The sequence below is a fragment of the Agrilus planipennis genome, unplaced genomic scaffold (genome assembly GCF_000699045.2).
Source record: "Agrilus planipennis isolate EAB-ADULT unplaced genomic scaffold, Apla_2.0 scaffold237, whole genome shotgun sequence".
In the NCBI taxonomy this organism is placed as follows: Eukaryota; Metazoa; Arthropoda; class Insecta; order Coleoptera; family Buprestidae; genus Agrilus; species Agrilus planipennis.
Window position 1 is genome coordinate 5608 of NW_020438951.1, and position 6493 is coordinate 12100.

Below are 6493 nucleotides of genomic sequence, written 5' to 3' on the forward strand. Positions count from 1 at the left end.
GTTATTAGCAATTGTAAAATTTTGGTTTTAATGACCGAGCTACATTAACGTATTGCTTCGTAAAAGTGCGGATTGCCCTTTAGAAACTTGGGTGCTGGATCATATTAGCATTATTGCTATTAGAACGGGGTTAATCACGTGTTTGCTAAGGAAGGTCGTGATGTTTTATTTTTGACCTACTTTATATACCCCGTTGATGCTTATTATGCAATATATTCTTCGATCGTTGGCAGATGCATTTATTAATACATAGGTACAATACCTTTCTACAATACCGACGACTTAGTCTAATAAAGCAGAAAAGGTATCAAGATATCTTACACAAGTTTTTCTTACTTCCTTCTTTGGATTGCGAGCAAGAAGATTAGAGATAAGAGCAGAAGCTTAATCAGAAACGAATGGGTCTAAAAACATCGTATGTGATAGTAAATGTAAGAACTAGAATTATTTGTATCAGCATCAGCAGAATTGGAGATCTCGTATAACTTTTTTATGTTCATTCACCTGATTTTTAAAATATCTGCCTATTTGGCCTACCTAGGACATATCACAAGTCTGTTCGATTTTCAATTTTTGTTTGTGGAACCTTTACTGATAATTAGGTTCATACTAGGAGATTGCTGTATTATACGTTTGTTTTTTTTCTGTTGTGAGAGAGTCTTTCTTTTGACTTATACTTAATGGAATGACTTTATTACGTAAATATTGAACAAGAACTTATTACTCTTGACATTGGAACATAATAGACGCACAATAGCACAACAAAATTTTGTATTAAGGAAAATTACATTGGACCAAGAAAGTGCAATTACTTATTAAAACAATTTTATGTATCTTAATTAAAAAATGCGCCCATTTCGTTGTATCGTCGTTTAAATTAATTAAATTCTTTTAGATTCGATTTAGACATAAGCCGATGGCATATTCTAAAAATAGGAAATAAAAAATATGTATTTTGTATTAATTTTTATTTCAAACAGGTATCCTAATCCTAACTAATATTATTTGTTAGGGGTATAGAAAAGGACGTAGCCTACCTTTTATCTAGAAAAATAGTATTGTTCCCGAGGGATAGAAAAATTAGTTTTATGTAGTCGTCGATGATTTTTGAAGCCGCGGGTAAAACCTAGTATGAAATAAATTACAACCGATTAGATAAGTATACTTTTGGCTGATCCTCGATTTGGTTGTTCGTACATGCATGTAAAAGATTTATGGATTCTCGTAATGATTACATTTATTTGTATGTTTGAATAATAAATAATTATATGGCCGCGTGCTGCCTTACGATTAACTTGTAAAACAATTATTTGTTCATTTCTGTGTTACACAACACCATTCTGTAATTTTCATGTTTTGCTATTTATCCAACACCATCAGTTATAATAAATGTGTACCGTACATCAGAAAATAACGGCGGTATGATCTCACATCAAGAAAAACGGTACGATGGAGACGTTAAAATAAGCATCTATCTATGTATGTCCGTACATATTACAAACGCATGACTACTTGTAATTTAAAGGAGTCAAGGTTGACATTAATACTACATCCTCTTCAAAATATCACTACAATTATGGGAATTCGTTGCTTCCTGAACACCATGATATTTTACCAATCGTAGATTACGTAAAAATTGGGTCCGTTTGTTTTCAACGTGTATTAGATTAGAAAAAGGTAACGAGAGACCAAAGACGTACCTAGAACTAGTACGTACATAAGTACATTTTCCTTTTGCATGTGAGAAAAACAGCGTTTCATTCTTACGTCCGTCGTCATAAGATATAATTTGTAATAAATGTATTATTTATAAACTGCTAGGGGTCATCTTGACCTTGATAACAGTAGGTACGTACTTATCTTTAGATGTTTGCTTTCACTATACAGCCGTTGGTTGGCTGTAACAGTCTTCACAATCAAGTAGTTCAATGTCAATATGATGACCATCAGAAGCAGACTGACATATTATAATAAATAACTAATGAGAAACTAGCTAACGAAGTGTGCCAATAAATCAACTCCATAACTTATTGAGCAACGCGGTATTTTACGGGAAATGCAGTTTTATTAATTGCTAATTGTCTTTACAGTTTTCCAATACGTCACGAAACGTATTAAGTACCTACATATACCGCTTGACAATTAGATTTTTTTTTGTTGATTATCTCACCGGCAATGTATGAGTTAGTTAATTATTTATTTATGGGATGGCGAGGATAGATACTCATGTTCAGGTATTAAATATTATTACGAAATGTAATCATTATTTTTGAATTTATCCAGGTCCTGCTTGCCTTGTAATTCTATAACTGAAAATTTTCGTCTTACATTTTAGTAAATTCACCCATGTATTATATTCTACAAAAATCTATCATAATAATAATGGTCTAATGCTAAAGTACCATTAATCGATACAGGCTGTAAATCAATTTGAATGGTTATTGTTCGTTTCGGGAATCCTTGATGTCCTAAATTGTCCATAGCTTCTTTTCCACAATTTGTAACAATGGTGAGCTTTTTTTAGTAAGAATTTTAAGATGTCACGCGTAATTACTAACTTGATAATTTGCTATCTTAATAATAACTCTCTGACTAAGTGTTTATCAAATGACTACAAATGGTTTAGCTGTTCGGCTTGATTTTGGGTCTGCCCGTTTTGGTCTTATTATTCTGTATGTTTTCTTTGAAATGCTAGGACAGTTTTTATTCCACGGATAATACAACCCCACTGCAAATTCGATAGGGCACATCCTAATCAGGTATTAAGAAGCAACACCCTTTTATAGCATTCTCTATTACGACGTGACTCTGTTGTATGTTGGTAGTAAAAATTGCTATTGAACTGGTGCAAATATCTGCTGTCTTTTTCTCTTTTGGCTGTTGTTTGATAATTAGAGATAATAAAGTAGCCTTGTTGTTTGATTTCAAGAGAATTGGTGATGCTGATTGGTCCACAGGTTTTCTTGATGCGGAACATCCGGCTCGAAGGACCAAACATATGAGAAAAGCCAGCAGTGCTTAAGTTATTAGCACGAGTTTAATAAGCAATATTGTTTTGTTAACATACACCAGGTTCTGATTTGGATGCCCTATCTAAACCACACAGGATAGCTCTATGGTTGCCTGATTAGGCCCAACTGTTTTAAGGCGTTGCATTCTCGATTCGGCCCAAATCAGATAACTTGATCAGCGCCAAATTATTTAAAGTTAGGTTTGCCGGATAAGGTCTCGAATATTTCTCTTCTCTTTGTATTTTTTATTATTTTATGTTTTTGATGATTACAAGAGATGTCTAGCGCCTCCATATTTGGTTTAAATTTTTGGGATCATCTTGCAGGGTGTTTTTGTTTAAGAAAACATTTAACTAATACTCCAGGGTGACAAGGTGCTTTGCATACATACACACGTACAATAAATACAAAAGCCAATAATAAATATAAGGTGCACAAATCTAAAGAGAGTAAAAATATTTATTGTAAACATATTGGACACGTGTTAAATCCTCCATAACATCCTTGACTTCCTTACCGTGAACACCTATCAATGGCACAATGCTAATTCACAACGAAAAAACAATAAAGATTTCTACTACGTCTCTTCTAATCTGGAGAATATAACTAAATTAAGGTCATTGCGATTAATATCGGAACGTTATGAAATCCTCTACATTTTAATTTATCGCATTGGTCTTCGTTTAGGAGTAGAATAAGGTAAATTATACCCATTACTGTCTATACCAACTTGGCATAAATTATGGCCATATAACTCTTGTAAATTGTCTTTAAACTAATAAACGGTTTAAGCCTCAATCTGCTTAATAAGAACTAAGCTATTTATTCCTGCTAGAAATTAATTACTGAGGGGTCGTTCTTTACCCCTAAAACTCCTCATCCCGTGGTCACACTTTGTCATTCAACCCCATGACTCGCCCTCGCTTTCGGATGTATCAAAGTTGCTGCCCGTATCGATTACTTGCGGTATTCGCTCATGACAGAAAAAATGTGAGTTTATGTACTTTTCTCTCTTACGTATGTGAATGATTTGATTACTTGTTAAACCTATGTACATAATAAAGTAAGTATGACGTAAAATGTTTAATTATTATCTCCATTGTTTACAGACATCAGAAATTTTAGAGTGAAATCTCTTGGCAAATTGACTGTCAACAGTTATTACAGTAATAGGAATGAGGAAGACTAATTTGATTATGAAATGTAGTAGGTACATAAAGATTGTTGTTTTGTGTGGGCCTGAACTTATTTAACTTAAATAGAGTTGGCGTATAAGTACTTAAATACAAGTATGTATTATGTAAATTAAATCTAGTATACTTAAAGTTAATTAAGATATTTCGCAGAGGCAGGTTTTTTATTTAACTAGACATCTATTAAACCTCCGAAAATGTTGTGGGTTATTTTCTAATTTCTTTTCCTTTAAATAAGTTTCGTATCTTATCATATATTAAATTCTTACGTCCTCTCTTCGAACACTAAATGACTAATTCCGTACGTTTCACCAGGATCTAACACTTTTATTGTCATATTTAATTGCTATTGGATCGAACAGTGTAAATGCAAGGATTTAAAGGTAGGATGATTGAATTCTGTATTAATATTAATGAGAGTTCAAGGCTTTATGAAAAAAAAGAATCAATGGCTCTCGAAGACCTCTAATAAATTCACAATAAATTACTGTTTATGAACGGTTGTGACATGAAACGGGATGGAATAAACACTACAAAGTGACAACGTTTTTGTTTACTCAATTTACTTTACAAAAAAGAAGATACAACATCCGTCAATAAATATATCAACCTAGCACGACAAAGTGCAATAAAGTTTGTCGCTAATTTGTTACCAAGTCCAAAAAATTGTTGCTCCAAAAGTAAGTGGAATGTGGTCAAGATATAAGGGCTATAATTTATCACTCAAGCTGATCAGCGAAAAGCCACTGGAGGCCGGTCAAATTCTAAGGACTATAATTTGTCGCTGAAAGATAATACCTTTGTTTATTTTGTCGCAAGTCCAACTGATCAGCGAAAAGTCACTGGAGAGAGATTAATCTCTAAGGACTATACTTTGTCACTAATTAGTCGTTTAAAAGATGATACCTTTGTCCATTTTGTCGCAAGTCCAGTCTCTAGCAGATCAGTAAAAAGCAAGTGAAAGACTGTGAAGCTGTAAGGACTATTATTTACCATTAGATAATATTTTTATCCATTCTATTGCAAGTTCAGCCTCAAGCTGATCAGCGAAAAACCACTGGAGGCCGGTCAAACTCCAAGGACTATAATTTGTTGCTAATTTATCGCTGAATGATAATACCTTTGTCCATTTAGTCGCAAGTCCCGCTTCGAACTGATCAGCGAAAGATCGCTGGAGGACGTTAAAACTCTAAGGACTATACTTTATCGCTGAAAGATTATACCTTTGTCCATTTTGTAGCAAGTCCCGCTTCGAACTGATCAGCGAAGGATCACTGGAGGGCGATCAATCTCTACGGACAATACTTTGTCGCTGAAAGATAATACTTTTATCCATTTTCTTGCAAGTTTAGCCTCAAGCTTACCAGCGAAATGCAATTGAAGGGCGGTTGAGCTTTAAGGATTATAATTTGTCGCTAATTTGTTGCTGAAAGATAATACGTTTACCCATTTTGTCGCAAGTCAAGCTATGAGCTGATCAGCGAAAGGTCACTGGAGGGCAATCAATCTCTAAGGACTATACTTTGTCGGTAATTTGTCGCTAAAAAATAATACCTTTGTCCATTTTGTCGCAGTCCAGCTTCGAGAGTTTTGCGTGTAAATGTTGGGATTTACAATGCATTTATACTGCATGTGTGCTTAGTTTCCAGTATACGGATGATATGAATCATCAATTACGCAAAATAATAAAACTTACTTTCCGTAATGTAAAATAAAATTTTATTAGCAGTTAATGGTTTTTGTACCACGTAAATGAAACGTATAGGTGTAAAGTTTAATTCCGCTTCCGTATGAGTATCTTCGAATTGATTTTAATTCTCAATGAACAAATCCTGGGAATATCCTGTTTGTATGTACATTCAGTATCAACGGTTCAAAGAATACGACAATATTTGAATACTTAAGACCTCTTATTATCGAATTTCCGATCATATTCAAATTGAGTATTAACAATTAATAAACATCAGGTGTTATCTATTTTAACCACAATCGGTGTCATTGAATCGCAGTTTTTGTAAAGGAAATTAATTGTTAAACAAGAGGCTTTTTTATTATTATGTTTATTTATAAATACACAGGTACAAACGTCATACAATGTCTTGTCTAGGTACATGCTATTTGTTTGATATTACTGGTAAATACGAATACGTACGACTATTTTAGTAATAATTATTTTTAAAGACATTCTTAACTTATTTGGTAATTTTCTGTCGTAAGTGTACACAACAGTACTTGGAATTATGATTATCGCAAATAGCAACTTAAATTTTACAACACGATAAAACCATT